General features: G+C 42.7%; 1 protein-coding gene and 1 non-coding gene across 2 annotated transcripts in view; one reads left to right on the forward strand and one right to left on the reverse strand.

The window, feature by feature from the left end:
* The window catches only part of FTO (FTO alpha-ketoglutarate dependent dioxygenase), a 427,008-nt gene that overhangs the window by 330,049 nt on the left and 78,537 nt on the right, over positions 1–18,422 (forward strand). The gene's annotated exons all lie outside the window — the stretch shown is intronic.
* On the reverse strand, positions 17,639–17,711 carry TRNAC-ACA (transfer RNA cysteine (anticodon ACA)). The gene has a single exon. It is a non-coding gene; the product is annotated as a tRNA-Cys (tRNA).

Below are 18,422 nucleotides of genomic sequence, written 5' to 3' on the forward strand. Positions count from 1 at the left end.
GCAAATGTCCTAATCCATAATGAGCAGACTTATCTCATTATCCATAATCATATGATCCGTAATCAGCAACTTCTGTCCTTTTTCAATGAAAAAGTTAAATTGCTAGGCCATGAGCCATTAGGAAGACCTTCTAATGGGGTGAATATTCTGTCCGTAAAGGGGAGGTTTTTGGAAACCCCCTCTCTTAATTTGTAATAATAAAATGCCTCTTGTGCTAGAACACCCTAAATGGGCCTTGAAGTTGTAGGGTTAGGGTGCGCTCATTCTGCAATTCTTACATTCAATGAGAACCCAAGTTTCCTACTTGTGTATAGGTATTAGGCTGTGCATTAAATCATGTCAGGCATCTGCTGGTTTTTCAGTAAGACAAAGAACGGGTTTCCTGGGTCCCTTAATTTTGGAAATTCGATTTCAAATTTATTCGAAGAAAAACCGAAACGAATCTTATTATCTCATGGGATGATTTTGTTGCAGAGCATCTGCTGCCTCTTACTGAGCCCTGAGCACGGTGCTTTCCAAGCAGGGAGTCAGAGCAGTTTGCCCTGCCTGACCGTAGAACCCCTGGTTAGACTCGGCTGGGCGTTACCCACGCCAGGCAGAGACTGGAAATCACTTTTCCCTGAGACAATCTTCTAAGCAAAAGAAAGGTGGCTGCTTCATAGTTCCCTGCTGAGGATAATTTCTGAGTTAGAATGCTTTGATGGCAAGCAACAGAAACAAATGCTGGTTAACTTAAGTCCAAAAAACAAGGCAGGAGAGAAAGGTTCTTTTTATAAAAGGCTATGGGGTGGTTTACAGTACCTGTGAAAAATGACTCAGATGGGAGAAGAAACCTGTCGTTTCTAGGATCCAGGCAGCAGGGAAGTGTGTACACTCAATAATAAGAGGGAATAAGCTCTGCTCCACTCAAGAATCAAAATCTGATGGGGCCCAGGGCTTCCCTGGTGGCTCAGTGGTAAAGAATGCACCTGCCAATGCAGGAGACGTGGGTTCGATCCCTGGTCCGGGAAGATCCCACATGCGTGGAGCAACTAAGCTTGCGTGCCACAGCTACTGAGCCCATGGGCCGCGACTGCTGGTGCCTGCATGCCCTAGAGCCTGCACTCCACAACAAGAGAAGCCCCTGCAATGAGACGCCCTCGCACTGCAGCTAGAGAGTAGACCCCCCCAGCTCGCCTCAGCTAGAGAAAAGCCCAGCACAGCCAAAAATAAATAAATAAAATTAGAGAGAAACAAATTTGCAGTCTTTAAACAAGCAAACAAAAAGGTAATATGACCCAGCCCTAATCTTGTGCCTGGTTCTTGGCTGGGGGAGGCCCAATCACCCTGAGGGCAGTCCCGCTAAGTCCCACTACTGGGGGAAACAATTTCCTGAAAGAAAATTAGAGTCCTGTTACTAGAAGGAGTTATAAGAAAAAGAAATGGAGACTGCACAGCTGAAAATAACAAATATTTACTGAACTTTTAAGATTGTATTACTATAGTAATTCCTGCACATTAATGATTAGAAAAGCAGCGAAATGATCATGGGCATCATGAAGTATTTGGACCACCCAGTAGCTATTGCCTATGACATTAGAGACAAACGTAACTCATTTTTATTAGTCATTATGACATTGAGGACCCACATAATCAGGTATTTTGTAAGAGAAATATTTCATGTTTGGCTATAAATATTGAAGATCTGAAAGACAGTGTCTTCAGCCGTATGGAGATTTATATTTCCTTCATGTGAGAGGAATCCACAAAGACTAGGGCCCTTATGGACGCTTCACAACATTACCAATGTTCAGAGCTCCTTCGGTCTTTCTGCTCTGTCAGACTTTTGACATGGCTTCTATCTTAAGGTTTACTGCATGATCACAGTAGAACTGCTCCAGCTCTTAACATCTCATCTACATTCCAGGTTGGAAGGAAGAAGAAAGAGGGGAAGGTAAATGTGCCTGACAATGGAGTCACCCCTCTACTTACTCTCCCTTTTAAGGAACTTCCCCGGGAGCCCTTACCTAGTGGCAAAGAACCTGCCTACGAATGCAGGAGGTGTTAAGAAACTCAGGTTCCATCCCTGGGTTGAGAAGATCCCCTGCAAGAGGGCACGATAACCCACTCCAGTATTCTTGCCTGGAGAATTCCATGGACAGAGGAGCCTACCATCCATAGGGTCGCAAAGAATCGGACACGATGGAAGCGACTTTGTTGTTCAGTCACTCAGTCGGGTCCAACTCTTTGCAACCCCATAGACTGCAGCACACCAGGCTTCCCTGTCCTTCACCATCTCCCGGAGCTTTGTTCAAACTTATGTCCATTGAGTTGGTGAAGCCATCCAACCATCTCGTCCTCTGTCGTCCCCTTCTCCTCCTTAGCACACAACAATCTCCCTCTAGATTCCATTAGTCAAAACTTCATCACACCTGTCGATAAAGGAAACAGAAATATTTTTCAGCAGAGTACAATGTGACTCCCAACAAAAGCAGGTTTCAGTAACGGAGGGAGAAAAGGAGGATGGATGCAGGAAGGGAGCCAGCAATTTCTGATACAGTCCCCTTGTGGGGAGTAGATACTCTTCAGCTCTCTCCTAGGAGTCCCTGATGTCACACCACTAATATAGACAAGAAGCCAGGAGAGTTATAATGAAGCATTTTCTCAGGTAGAGAGAGAAGAGAGTGGATTGAATGATGAAAACTTTAGTTCATCAAATAAAGTTCCAACATTTTCTTCTTGCCCCAAACATTTACAACAAACTCGGTGGAGTAGAAATTGAAGGCAAATGTGCCCTGCCATTTTTCTTTAAGCCTTTTTGCAATGCAACAGGACAATCAATACAAATCTTTGCAGTAATCATATATTGATTTTCCTAGAATATAACTCCATTTAAAGCACTTTTATCCCCAAGAGTAGAAACATTGGAGGCTATCAAAGGAGGAAGTAGGTTTCCTTGACCCCCATCTGCAGTGCACAATTGATTAGCAGAGAGTAGTTATGAGAGAGAGAGAGAAAAGAGAGAAGTCACCGAAAGGTTAATACTAGCTAAAGAGAAACGTGATTATAGGACGTTAGGCTTTTGGAAAAAATCATAAGGTCGGGATAAGATAATGATACCGTCTAAAATTACATGAGATTTTGAGTACTTAACATCCCCTTACTGTGTACCTCCCTTCCCCCAACAACTGCAGCCAAATTTGGGGAATCGACAAAGACCTGAAAGGACAGAGGCTGATTGATAATGCTTAGGTTTGGACTTGGGATGAACTGGCTTGATAAGGGAACGAGAGATGCAGTGGTAGTTTTTCTGGAGTCATTTAGTCTTTAAGTACTAAACTCAGGCTTTCATACATATCATATTGAAGGTTTCCTTGCCTCCAACAAAGCCAAAAGGAAAAGAAAGAAAAATATTTTAAAAGACTCTTTGTAATCCCTTTTCTTAAGAAAACGAAGAACAAAAGTGTACTAGTCCTTTCCCAGCTCTTTCAATCCCTAACAGTGACAAAAATTAGCAACCACCTTCTGACAATTCCAGGAGTTTAGATCTGCTGAATATTTCTATGTGCCGACACGTTCATCCCAGAGACAAAAATGATTGGAGGGTAACATTGAAAAAGGAAGGCCAGTTCTGCTGTGGTTCTGGCCTGAGGAACTGTTGTTCAGTTGCTAAGTTGTGTCCGACTCTGTGTGACCCCATGGACTGCAGCACACCAGGCTTCCCTGTCCTTCACTATCCTTCCCTGTCCTTCACGTGAGTTTGCTCAAACCCATGTCCATTGAGTCCCTGATGCCATCCAACCGTCTCATGCTCTGTCACCCCATTCTTCCCCTGCCCTCAATCTTTTCCAGCATCAGGGTCTTTTCCAATGAGTTGGCTGTTCGCATCAGGGGGCCAAAGTATTAGAGCTTCCGTTTCAGCATCAGTTCTTCCAATGAATATTCAGGGTTGATTTCCTTTAGGATTGACTGGTTTGATCTCCTTGCTGTCCAAGGGACTCTCAAGAGTTTTCTGCAGCACCGCAGTTTGAAAGCATCAATTCTTTGGCGCTCAGCCTTATTTATGGTCCAACTCTAACATCCATACGTGACTACTGGAAAAACTGTAGCTTTGACTCTTAGTTCAGTTCAGTTGCTCAGTCATGTCTGACTCTTTGCGACCCCATGAACCACAGCACGCCAGGTCTCCCTGTCCATCACCAACTCTCAGAGTCCACCCAAACCCATGTCCATTGAGTCGGTGATGCCATCCAACCATCTCATCCTCTGTCGTCCCCCTCTCCTCCTGCCTTCAATCTTTCCCAGCATCAGGGTCGTTTCAAATGAGTCAGCTCTTCGCATCAGGTGGCCAAAGTATTGGAGTTTCAGCTTCAACATCACTCCTACCAATGAACACCCAGGACTGATCTTCTTTAGGATGGACTGGTTGGATCTCCTTGCAGTCCAAGGGACTCTCAAGAGTCTTCTCCAATACCACAGTTCAAAAGCTTTGACTATAGGGACCTTGAATAACTGGGATGTTACCAAACTGAGGATGACACCTCCTCCAGCAACCCCAGTACCCAGCTCTTACACATTGCTTGCTCAAAAGGCAAGAGGGCGCCCTGGGGTTCTCTTGTTTGCAATTTATTGTTCCCAGTATATGTCTTTCCCTTAATCCCTCTTGTTTTGTTATCAGGGCTGGATTCTCACAAACAAGCTCTTTAGTAAATTAAAAGGTGCATGGAGCCTCATTATCCTTCTCAATGTTCTGTACTCGATACTGTTTATTTTCCTAGCAACTTCAGGAGTTTATGTTTTGTTTTGTGTTGCTTTTTCTTTTGCTTCAGGCAAAGCAACTGGTACACATTGTCAGATAAAATGTCTTATCTGTCAGCAGCACCCTTGTGAATTAATCATAATTCAATGGGCTTGCTAATCAAGATTTGAGATGAATGTTTTGATAGAGCAATCAGATTTGTCTAATCTATCATTAGTTGACAGTCGCTTCAGGCAGAGTGTGAACTTGGCAATACTAGACTTGTTTCTGATCCCTTTGGCTTGGCCCACCATTTAGGTAGTGTGGCTGAGCCTAAGCAGTGGACCCAGGCATTACAGATAATTAACTTCTGCTTCTCACTTCCCCCAATCCTTCTTCCCCTCCCACCAATTTTCAGAATACCTTAGGAGGTATTCAGCTCCTGTAAACTTCCTGTTCATGGCATCAAGAGTTTCAGGAACATGGCATTACCTCTGTCATTTTCACCTGAGAACAAAGGTGGGCCAAGCCCAAGTGACAAATCTCCTGGATAATTTATGATATCACTTAGAAATGATAGACAGAAACATAATCTGTTGTTCAGATCCTAAAAGATGATGCTGTGAAAGTGTTGCACTCAATATGGCAGCAAATTTGGAAAACTCAGCAGTGGCCATGAACTGGAAAAGGTCAGTTTCATTCCAATCCCAAAGAAAGGCAATGCCAAAGAATGTTCAAACTACCACACAGTTGTGCTCATCTCACATGGTAGCAAAGTAATGCTCAAAAGTCTCCCCAAGCCAAGCTTCAACAGTATGTGAACCGTGAACTTCCAGATGTTCAAGCTGGATTTAGAAAAGGCAGAGGAACCAGAGATCAAATTGCCAACATCTGCTGGATCATTGAAAAAGCAAGAGAGTTCCAGAAAAACATCTATTTCTGCTTTATTGACTATGCCAAAGCCTTTGACTGTGTGGATCACAGCAAACTGTGGAAAATTCTTAAAGAGATGCAAATACCAGACCACCTGACCTGCCTCCTGAGAAATCTGTTTGCAGGTCAAGAAGCAACAGGTAGAAGTGGACATGGAACAACAGAGTGGTTCCAAATTGGGAAAGGAGTACGTCAAGGCTGTATATAGTCACCCTGCTTATTTAACTTATATGCAGGGTACATTATGCGAAATGCTGGGCTGGAAGAAGCACAAGCCGGAATCAAGGTTGCTGGGAGAAATATCAATAACCTCAGATATGCAGATGACACCACCCTTATGGCAGAAAGTGAAGAACTAAAGAGCCTCTTGATGAAAGTAAAAGAGGAGACTAAAAAGTTGGCTTAAAGCTCAACATTCAGAAAACTAAGATCATGGCATCTGCTCCCATCACCTCATGGGAAATAGATGGGGAAACAATGGAAACAGTGACAGAATTTATTTTGGGGGGCTCCAAAATCACTGCAGATGGTGACTGCAGCCTTGAAATTAAAAGATGCTTGCTCTTTGGAAGGAAAGTTATGACCACCCTAGACAGCATATTGAAAAGCAGAGACATTACTTTGCCAACAAAGGTCCATCTAGTCAAAGCTATGGTTTTTCTAGTAGTCATGTATGGATGTGAGAATTGGACTGTGAAGAAGGCTGAGCGCCAAAGAATTGATGCTTTTGAACTATGATGTTGGAGAAGACCCTTGAGAGTCCCTTGGACTGCAAGGAGATCCAACCACTCAATCCTAAAGGAAATCAGTCCTGAATATTCATTGGAAGGAATGATGCTGAAGCTGAAATGCCAGTACTTTAGCCACCTTATGCGAAGAACTGACTCATTTGAAAAGACCCTGATTCTGGGAAAGATTGAGGGCAGGAGGAGAAGGGGATGACAGAGGATGAGATGCTTGGATGGCATCACCAACCCGATGGACATGAGTTTGAGTAAGCTCTAGGAGTTGGTGATGGACAGGGAAGCCTAGTGTGCTGCAGTCCATGGGGTCACAAAGAGTTGTACACAACTGAGCAACTGAACTTAATCTGTTGTTAACCTTTATTGATTACAACTCTTGTCACGTCATGTGTCACTAAAATCTGTACCCTATGTGACTGAGTTGTACATACTTGGGGGCAGTTTAGCATAGCTTGTACATTTTTTTTTTCAATTTGATAGTATAAATGAAAGCTTTCGTTGTAGATTAGTATTTTGTTGTACACAATGTTTTAAGTTCTGAAATAAAATCCCAAAGTAGTAAGTTACACTGTGTATATTACTGAAGCTGAAGCTGCAATACTTTGGCCACCTGATCTCCTTGCTGTCCAAGGGATTCTCAAGAGTCTTCTCCAGCACCACAGTTGGAAAGCATCAGTTTTTCGGTGCTCAGTCTTCTTTATGGGCCAACTCTCACATCCATATATGACTACTGGAAAAACCATAGCTTTGACTAGATGGACTCATGTCGCAAAGTGATGTCTCTGCTTTTTCATTCGCTGTCTAGGTTTGTCATAGCTTTTCTTCCAAAGAGTAAATGTCTTTTAATTTCAGGGCTGCAGTTATCATGCAGTCACAGTGATTTTGTAGCCCGTGAAAATAAAATCTGCCACTGTTTTCTTTTTCTCCTCTTTTTATTTGCTATAAAGTGGTGGGACTGGATACCATGATCTTAGTTTTTTGAATGTTGAGTTTTAAGCCAGCTTTTTCGCTCTCCTCTTTCACCTTCATTAAGAGGCTCTTTAGTTCCTCTTCACTTTCTGTCAGAAGGGTGGTGTCATCTGCATATCTGAGGTTATTGGTATTTCTCCCGGCGATCTTGAGTCCAGCTTGTGATTCATCCAGCCCAGCATTTCACGTCGTTTGCTCTGCATATAAGTTAAATAAGCAGGGTGAAAATATACAGCCTTGATGTACTCCTTTCCCAATTTTGAGCTAGTCTTTTGTTCCTGTCTGGTTCTAACTCTTGCTTCTTGACCTGCAAACAGGTTTCTCAGGAGGCAGGTAAGGTGGTCTGATATTCCCATCTCTTTAAGGATTTTCCACAGTTTATTATAATGCACAAAGGCTTTAGCATAGTCAATGACGCAGAAATAGATGTTTTTCTGGAATTCTTTTGCTTTTTCGATGATCCAACAGATGTTAGCGATGTGATCTCTGGTCCCTCTGCCTTTTCTACATCCAGCTTGTACTTCTGGATCATGTACTGTTGAACCAGTTCTTGGTTCATGTACTGTTGAAGCCTGGCTTGGAGGATTTTGAGCTTTATATTGCTAGCATGAGAAATGAGCCCAATTGTACAGTAGTTTGAACATTCTTTGGCATTGTCCTTCTTTGGGATTGGAATGAAAACCTACCCTTTTACAGTCCTGTGAGCCCTGCTGAGTTTTCCAAATTTGCTGCCATGTTGAGTGCAGCACTTTAACAGCATCATCTATATATAAATACATATATTTATATAGATGTATATATTTTTATAAAGATAAATATAAAGATATTTCCTTGTAAAGCATTTGGGAAATTCCAGAAAAGTCTAAGGGAAAAAATTTTTAATTTCCCAGAATTCCATCAACACTGAGTTAATATAACAATATTAATTCATCCTATGAAAGTTAAATAAATAACAATACAAATACCAATGATTGATGGCCTGAGTAAAATGGAATTCTCCTGACATGCTGTTCTGGAATCTATGAAACACCAGAAGAAAATCTAAAGGCATCCGGGAAGATGAAACTCTCAAGGTTTCAGTTTCTACATGAAAGGCACATGGGCAAAGCTCATTTACGCTGTTAATGTATGCAACATGTTGAAAGTGACAACTTTTCAATTTCACAGGTGTGTCACAAGGCTTCCTAAATGAACGCTAGTCACACTTTGAGAGATGACTGAGACAAGGAAGAGTGGGGTGTCACCTAATTAGACTCCAGGTATAATTATGCAGTTGCCTCCCTGGTAGCTCAGCTAGTAAAGAATCTGCCTGCAATGCAGGAGACCCGGGTTTGATTCCTGGATTGGGAAGATCTGCTGGAGAAGGGACAGGCTACCCCCTCCAGAATTCTTGGGCTTCCCTGGTGGCTCAGATGGGAAAGAATCTGCCTGCAATGTTGGAGATCTGGGTTTGATCCCTGGGTTGGAAAGAACCCCTGGAGGAGGGTATGGCAACCCACTTTGATATTCTTGACTGGAGAATCCTCTTGGACAGAGGAGTCAGGCAGGCTACAGTCCATGGGGTCGCAATGAGTCAGACACGACTGAACGACTAAGCATACACATAATTACGTAGTTGCGTAAGGTGTTCCAGGCAGCAGTGTTCTGTGTGTTAATTAACTTTCATGCTGAATGTACAGTAACACTTGAACAAAGAACAGTTCCCAGAGGAAGAGAAGCTCCCTTACTTGCCATGACTTAGTCATTTTCTTCCTAAAACTACCTTCCCTGTCCCCTTTTGTTAGTTGAGATGGGCATAGGGCAGGCTGTTTTGCAAGAAGTTCATTTTTGGTTCCTTTAACTGCCTACTTTCTTCGCTAGTCCTCGCACATTCTTTACAGTGATCTTTGAAGAAGTAATATGTGTCCGAATTTACTTATGTATTTATCTGTTCAATTCAGTTCAGTTCAGTCGCTCAGTCATGTCCAACTCTTTGTGACCCCATGAATTGCAGCATGCCAGGCCTCCCTGTCCATCACCAACTCCCGGAGTTCACTCAGACTCACGTCCATCGAGTCGGTGATGCCATCCAGCCATCTCATCCTCTGTTGTCCCCTTCTCCTCCTGCCCCCAATCCCTCCCAGCATCAGAGTCTTTTCCAATGAGTCAACTCTTCGCATGAGGTGGCCAAAGTACTGGAGTTTCAGCTACAGCATCATTCCTTCCAAAGAACACCCAGGACTGATCTCCTTTAGAATGGACTGGCTGGATCTCCTTGCAGTCCAAGGGACTCTCAAGAGTCTTCTCCAACAGCACAGTTCAAAAGCATCAATTCTTTGACGCTCAGCCTTCTTCACAGTCCAATTCTCACATCCATACATGACCACTGGAAAAACCATAGCCTTGACTAGATGGACCTTTGTTGGCAAAATAATGTCTTTGCTTTTGAATATACTATCTAGGTTGGTCATAACTTTCCTTCCAAGGAGTAAACGTCTTTTAATTTCATGGCTGCAGTCACCATCTGCAGTGTAAAATCCAACCGATTTTCAACTTTGATCTTTTTCTCTTCGTGAAACCGCACAAGTCTCTTCCTCTAGTGAAGAATGACGCTCACTGGACCACAGGATGAGTTCACATGCCACCAGCTATCCTGTGTCCTAGTCCTCTCTGGTTGATCCCATTCCTGTCTGCAGGTGACAACAATGGGAAAGGCACTGGCTCAAGAATATTCTTTCTTCTAGTAAATTAGTCCGTGGCTTCATTTGTGCTAGCCTCTACTGTCGATTGCTGCCTGAGTCCTTAACACGATAAAGTACACTCTGTAAACCCATATATATCAAGTCTACATACTTGCATGAGAAAAGATTTCAGGTCATCAGTGATGCACTGTGTTTGGATAGGAGCCAATTAATTTTCCAGTCCTCTCTGTCCTCAAGTGGGAAAATCCCATTTTGAGGTTCTCTGCTCCTTCTAATCCTATCTCCTTGACATCTCCTGGCTTCATTCTGCTACTAATGAAGTCTTTGGGATGACACACAGAACCACCCTGATCATGTGGGAGACGGACAGTACTTCTAGGATTCTCTGTAGAATAGCAGGCAATTAACATAGATTAAGGATTTACCAGAAACTTCAATAACTCAGATTCACCACCTTTAAAAAAAATTCTAGTAGCTCTTACCGATCATGAGAAAGAAATGCTTCAAAATGCTCTTGATTTTTGTTGTCTTATTAGAAGAAAGAAATAATGAAAGCCTTTGTTGTATAAAAAGCTTCATCGAGGAGCCCTGTGATTGGACAGGAAATGTTTTCAAATAATGCAGCCCTCGTGCAGATAAGGCTCACCTCATGCAGATAAGTACTTACATTTGGACTGCTTGAGTAGTTCCTTTCCATAATTTTCAGTTGGATAGCTGGTGAAACTGTCCTCATTGTTTTATTCCCCTCTAGCATCCAGTGTGGATGGATCGGAGGGGAATCCATCAAGGAGTCCATTGACCAGATCAACCCTTCATAGTCAAAACGAGAACGACCAATTTTGACCAAGCACTTGCTCTCTGCAGGATTAGATTTGGTGTATCCAAAACCGAAAGAAGACTGAGACATAATCCCTGTCCCCAGAGAGTTTGCCATCTATTTGGGAAGATAAGGCAGAAACATGAAGGACCCTGATGGTGGAAAAGATTGAAGGCAGGAGGCGAAGGGAGTGGCAGAGGATAAGATGGTTGGATGGCATCATGGACTCAATGGACATGAGTTTGAGCAAATTCTGGGAGATGGTGAAGGACGGGGAAGCCTGCTGATCCGCAGTCCATGGGGTCACAAAGAGTCGGACACAACTGGACAACTGAACAGCAAAAAAGGACTCAAATAGCAGTTCAAGATAACACTAGGGAAGATATGCCACATGACAACACATGATTGTCAAAGGCATTTACAGATTTCTCTTAGAAGAAGTGTATCCTTAGGTCCTTCTAATAGTCAAAGCTCACAGATGCTAGTTCTGAATCCCCATAATATTAGTGAAGTGAAGTTGCTCAGTTGTCTCCAACTCTTTGCGACACTCTCAGGCTCCTCTGTCCATGGGATTTTCTAGGCAAGAGTACTGGAGTGGGTTGCCATTTCCTTCTCCAGGGATTCTTCCCAACCCAGGGATTGAACCCGGGTCTCCCACATTATAGACAGATGCTTTACCATCTGAGCCACCAGGGAAATTCCCTAATATTAAGTACTACTCTATAAAGATGGTTTTCAATTTCAGAATGTCAGCTAAAGAGAAATCTGATCTATGTAACTTATAATTATTTTAGATTATCACTGAACTAGTTGTTAAAGAACCCACCTACCAGTGCAGGAGATGTAAAAGACGTGGGTTTGATCCCTGGGTCAGGAAGATCCCCCAGAGAAGGGCATGGCAATCCACTCCAGTATTCTTGCCTGGAAAATCCCATGGACAGAGGAACCTGGTATCTATAGGAACCCTATAGTCCATAGGGTCACAAAGAGTCAGACACGATTGAAGCAACTTATCCCACAAAGGCATAGAATTTTAAAATTCTGATAAAACTCACAGACCTCTGAGAAGATGCCAGTGGGGCTCACAGACCCAGAATCTAGTCATTTCATTAGCAGGATCCAAGTTCACTGATGGGTTCATTTCAAGCCATGTTGATCAGACTTCGGGGGAATCGTGGGCTTTCAAGTTGGGTTATATGTAGGCAGGTGAAGAGAGGTCATTCCAATTAGGAGGGTCAAGAGAATCTAGTATAAACCAGGTTCGGTGTGTTGGGCTTCCTGGCTAAAATAGAAAGTTTCAGAAACTTAGACTAAGTACGTAGGAGATACTAAGAGGCAGCTGAGTTCTGAGAAGCTGTCAAAGGTGTTCAGTGCTAAGTGTGACGTTATGCACATGATATTAGTATTTTAGAAAGATTAGTTTGGTGGCAGGTGTACCATGGATTTGGGTTGTTCTTATTTAAAGGGGTGTATTTGGAAGAAAGCAAGATTCTTGAAATAACATGATCTGGACATGTACTCTGCAGAGCAGTGATACAGAAGGGAAATATGAATCTCAAAGGACTTCCGAGGTGAGAGAATTTTATAACCAATTATTTACAGAGATGAAGAAGAGGACAGAGTCAAGGGTGATTCTTGATTTCAAACCTAGCAGTAAACAGACATTTAGAGGGAGCAGATTGTACATGGCAACACTTAGCTTAAGCACAGGGAGAAGTTTTAAGGATACAGCCACGTGAATAGCTATTGATAAGACCCACAATGCAAAGAAAGAAGCACTGCCTTGATATTCTCCTAGTTGAGAAAATTATGAAATTGTCCTACAAAGAATTACTTTAATTTTCATGTCAACTCAGCAGCCTGAGCTATAAGAATACTTCAAGTACAAAGCCAGTAATTGCGAGTAAACAGATTGCCAGATGTTTTCATGATTTTGATATTTTATTGCATTGTTAGTAATCACCTTAAACTATCTTCTTACGGAGGCTTGTGATTAAGGGCTTGGTGATGCTTCCACCAGTGGACGGCCAGATTTTCCCTCTTTGTTACTATTTAGGTTGAAACTCATATCACCTTGGTTCTCAGAAACTGACAAATTGACCAATGACCTGTCAATTCCCAACTGCCTTTTTTTTCGCTGCTTACCGAGATTCTGTTGTCTCTGAAGAACAAGAGCTCTGTAATCCCTGAAGAATTGGCTGCTTTCTGTCTAATGGAGTAACGAAGTCGAGGCTGTGGGGCTGGGAAGTCTCTGGGGTGACACCCTCAAATTTGAAGAGTGAGGAGAAACGGAGCAGAAAAACCCTGTACCTCCTGCCACACCTGTCGCCTCAACCTAGGAATCTACTGGGTTGGCCAAAAAAATTTGTTCCAGTTTTTCCATTAGATGTGATGGGAAAACCTGAATGAGTTTATTGGCCAACCCAACAGATCCGGGCTAAAGACTGAATTGAGTGCAGACAGTTGTCTAGTTGAAGACTGTCTTTATGAAACTTGCACTCACCCCATTTCAGAGAACAGGGAAAATTCCACTTTCGTCAGAAACATCTAAGTCCTGTGAGCTCCAGGCTATGTGACTTTTTAGGTGGCCTTTGAGGTCCTTACAACTTTCCAGGTGTCTCACTTACAGTGCCTCGTGCTGCCCTGTCCACAACTTAGCCTTCTCAGCGTCACTTCTGAAAGGTGAAGGTCAAAGGTCTGTGGCACACGCCCCCTGACACTTTGAGGGGGCAGAGCCATGCTAGCCAAATTCTGAAGCCATTTACAAATTGGAAAATAACAAAATTAAGGGTGGTTATTTCCCCCGTTACCGAGAGGTGGTATGTGTGAAATCACCTTTTTAAATAGACTTTACAATAAATATTGGCTTTCCTCTCTCTGGGAAGGCAGACGTTTGTGTAACAAGGGAAGAAAGCACTCTTCTAATAAAAGATCCCGTTGCTTTTCCATCTTAAAATGAGAGCTTAAGAGCTTTATGAGCCTAAAATGAAAAGAATTCCCTGACTATATAAGAAAAAGGAAAGAGCGATGGAAAATTTGGGCCTCCCCCCCACTCCAAAAAAAATGTACCTCACCTTGCCTGGGAGGATGGAGCTTTTATTAGGACATAATCATTTCCAGCTCTGTTACAGTCATTATCCTCTAAGTTTCCCAAATGCTGTGCTATGTATGGTACTTCACCCTGGAACCTGCGTAGCCACAGGTGGGGAATGAACCAAGCTTTTGAGACCAATAGGATGGTGTGAACATCAGACCAGGTAACAGAGCTGTTTTAGTCATATTAGGATCATAAAAAGGTCGTTAATGCTTTGCTTTCAAGCCACTGCAGTTTCTAATTCTTCTGGAGCTATACTTTTTTTTTATAACTATAGTTCACATTTTCACATAAATTGGCTTAAAATAATTTCCAATAATAAGCCGATGTCTGTAGCCGCACTTAAATCACGTTCTCAGTCTAATATATGTATTATATTAGTGGCTGCTTAGAGGACAAAGCACACTGAGTCTCCAGCAAAACATAATTGGAATAAATCCCTTTCAAAGTAATAATATATGATCACCTTTCTAAATATGGGCTTCCCTGGTGGCTCAGATGGTAAAGAATCTGCCTGCGATGCAGGAGACCCAGGTTCGATCCCTGGGTCGGGAAGATCCTTTGGAGAAGGGAATGGCAACCCACTCCAGTATTCTCACCTGGAGAGTTCCATGGACAGAGGAGCCTGGAGGGGCTACAGTCCATGGGGTCACATGCCTGTGCAACTAATGCTAGCACTTTCTAAATATACAAAGCTTGGAATCACTCACTTAATATCATTTTTTGTGTGTTACGGTAACCACTGAGGTCAGAAAATGCAGAGCTGATTCCAATTTTTTCCTTATGGTCCGAAAGAACTCACCTATCTCTCAAAGTGACATAGCAGGAAGTACCTTATTGATGGAACAGGAACTGATGTGTCCATTTTGTTATTTTGGCTGTAAAACAGATGTTCTCTTTAGTCAGATCATCTACTTTTAAGGTATTCCCGAATCCAGACTTGCAAGATAACTTGCCAATTAGTACTTGATAGGTATAAAAGTTAGAGCACCAAGAAAATAGGTGTCTTTCCAAGACTACATAGCTATTCACATCCAGAAGTAAAATGAGACCCACTATGAGGCCTTTTCTTCATTTTGGTGGAGTCGCTGTGGTTCTGACCCTCAGTCTGACTTACAGTAACAAGAAGGGGGAGGTCTCAGCTGAATGCACAGTCTTCATTAGATGTACTGGAACCATGTCATCACGTGACTTCCCAAAGATCTCTTAACCAGACACTGGCTCTAACAGCTCCTCCCCTGGGACGGAAGGGTCTTTAAGGTATTTTGAGGGGAGGAGAAGGGTTAAGAGGTCTAATCCATAACTCTAAATCCCCGTGCTTGGGGGAGCTCATTGACATGGTGGGTTTTAAGGGCTCCTCTGGAGCCATTAGGGTTTGTCATGCTGAGGCCCACTAGAGAACACTTAATTGTAGACCATTGGCCCAGTGTGTTTCAAGGGCTTTTCAGGGTCTTTAACAAAGCAGCTTCTTGCCACTTACGGGAAACCCTGGGAAAGTTCTGAGGCAGACAAACCCAAGCATATTCTTTACGTCTGTGCTGAAATAACTGGAATTGTCAGATTCTTTGTACCTTCCCCTCACTTTTTCCCTCTTAAATAAATCAAGCCTCAGTTGTACATAGATCCCTGGGTGCTGGATGTATGTCAAATACATTTCTTTCCGTTTTCAATTTCTTGCTTTTGAAGTTGGGATTTTTGGTGGTGGTGTGGTGGTGGTGGAGATGGTGTAATGAACAAACACAGTTATCACATCCGGGGCTGCGAAACTTTAATTTAGCAGCGTAATAAAACCACATTGCTTCATATGGAACCAATTCCCCCCTTGCCTTCTTCCCCCAAGGACTGAAGGAAATATCTCTGGTATATGGTTAAATACCTGATAGATTAGACCTGCAGATAGATGGGTGGGTTAAGGCAGAGCACAAAAGAAAGCTCATGTTTTCAGCTGTCTATCCTGTTTTCAGGCTCCAGTTGCCCCTCAGTGTTCAGAATTTACCACATTAGTCCTAATCTAAGATTTAGCTCTTTAATGTTTCCAATATTCTGGGTGGACTCAGTTCCCAGCTTTCACAGTGCCTATCTCTGTTAGCATCTCTGCATCTATAAGAGGGCATTCATTAGGGCTGGATGGAGGGAAACCCACCAAAAGACCAGACCCCATTTCTGGGTGCTGGAAATCCAAGTCCCCAGCATTGAAGACAGAATGAATTGAGAGTTACCCTGAGTCATAAAGATAGATCCAAGGGTCAAAACTAAAAACCTAGAGTCTCTTTTTGCCCTGAACTCTCAAGCTCTTTCAAAAACAGGTTCATTTCTGAAAATGCTGAAGTTTTGAGAGTTCTGGCTCCTTCTCATGATTTCCCACACTGTCAAACAGAAGTTGAGCTCTGGGGTCAGAAATAATTAACAGGTAGTCTTTATGTTAAGCAAGAGGTCATGCATGGAGCTTTAGCTCCTCCAGTACAATTCTATGTTGTTTGGGTTTTTACAAGCACATTTCCTCTGTTCTTCTACTGATGGGAACAAATAATACTGTTTTGTTTCTTTCTGTTTAAATATCCAGGAGGTGTGTAGATGTGTAGAAATACTGAGGACCCTGAATGAGGATTGTTAACTCTGAGTGCTTTTTGCTAGTTCAGATATACCAATGAAATGAGGGACACGATTGTTTTGGTAGAACTCTGTGACTGATTCAGAAGATCTCATTAACCCCTATCTTAGGAATAGTTGGGGAGGTTTCTGTCTTTGATTTCCGCATCTCCCTGAGTGTCTGCTTGCTCCCTTCTTTCGGCACATCAACTTCGGCTGTATGTCTGTCCGCACGACTGACTGAAAGATGGCTGCCAGTTGTGGAATAATCCACTCTGGCTCAGGAAGTTGGGGGTGGTGGACTGTGAGGCTGCCCTGAACAAACATGGCCGCCAGGATCCTACTCCTGAAGCCGCGTGTGTTCGAGAGGCAATCCAGTGTATTTCCATCGTACGACTTCTTTACCGAGTACATTAAAGCATCTATAGTTCCTTGTATCCCTCAAAATAGAGTTATTTTAAGGCATGGACATAAAATTTTAGAGCAGGAAAGGATTTTAAAGTTCACCCAACCCTACCCTCTGTGTCTCATTGGGGGATAAAAAAGTGAAGGCAAAGAGAAAGTGATTAATTTCCCAGAGCTCCTAAAGCTAGGGAATAGTGTCCAGTGCTCACGCTTTTAGGCAAAATCATCTAATATATCCTTTATTCAATTTTTTTCCTGCTGTATCACAGCTACACATACTTCAGATGTTATTTTTTCCTATTGCCTAGAAATTTTTGGATTACAAGGCATTTATATTTATAGTCCCTTGTTTAATAGATGGTTTGTTTTAGGTTTTTATAGGCTCTTTTATGCTAGCAAAAACATAGGTAATGTTTGTGAAGACAACACGGAAACATGGAAAAATGCTTGTACCATTCAATGAAGGCAGCCAATTAACGATTCTGTGTTATGTTCAAAAGTATGTAAAAATATTCGTGTGAATGCCAGCTAGATTTTTTAGAATGGTGGTATTGTGTGTAACTTTCAATTATCCTTAAGTGAAGTTGCTCAGTCGTGTCTGACTCTTTGCAACCCCATGGACTGTAGCCTATCAGGCTCTTTTCCAGGCAAGAGTGCTGGAGTGGATTGCCATTTCCTTCTCCAGGGGATCTTCCTGACCCAGGAATCGAACCCGGGCCTCCCGCATTGTAGGCAGACGCTTTACCATCTGAGCCACCAGGAAAGCCCTAGACTGTCGTTATTTTTAGTATTTTAGAAAGTACACTTAATGAGAAGACAACCTACCCTACTTGTGATTGTATTCTTGCTCACAAAAGTGAACTTGCCCTAACATAATGCTATACTTTTCCAGAGCCACTGGAATCTTTATTCCAGTAGTGAACACATCAAAAATGAAATCCTCATCATTGTGGCTCCAGCTGCGTTAAATTAGGGTCTAAGCAGAGACATGGCCCCAGAAAGACGGCCCATCATCAGAAGCAATCGGAGGATGTTTTCAAGCACTGGTAGAATCAGAATCTAGAGTTGGGAAGAACCTCTCATCATGTAATTTCAGAGCCACTGGGTTTCAGAAGTGGTAGAAGCGTGGAACATTGCAGGTCTGTAGAGGCAAAAATTTGGTTAAAATCCAGATAGGGGACTCTCATTGCAGTGGCCTCCCAGTGAAGTGCTTTCTGCGAGGGAAATTAGATGCATCAAGACTGTGCTTCAGGAACTCCCCTGGTGGTCCACTGGTTAAGAGTCTGCCTTCCAATGTCAGGGACACAGGTTCAATCCCTGGTCAGGGGATGAAGATCCTGCACACTGAGGGGCTACTGAGACTGTGCACCATAACGAAGAGAAGCCCGCACAACACAACGAAGATCCTGCATGCTGCAACTGACCTGAGGCGGCAATATATAAAGAAAAATTAAAAAAAAAAAAGATTGCGCTT

This window comes from Capricornis sumatraensis, chromosome 20 (assembly GCF_032405125.1).
Source record: "Capricornis sumatraensis isolate serow.1 chromosome 20, serow.2, whole genome shotgun sequence".
Classification (NCBI taxonomy): domain Eukaryota; kingdom Metazoa; phylum Chordata; class Mammalia; order Artiodactyla; family Bovidae; genus Capricornis; species Capricornis sumatraensis.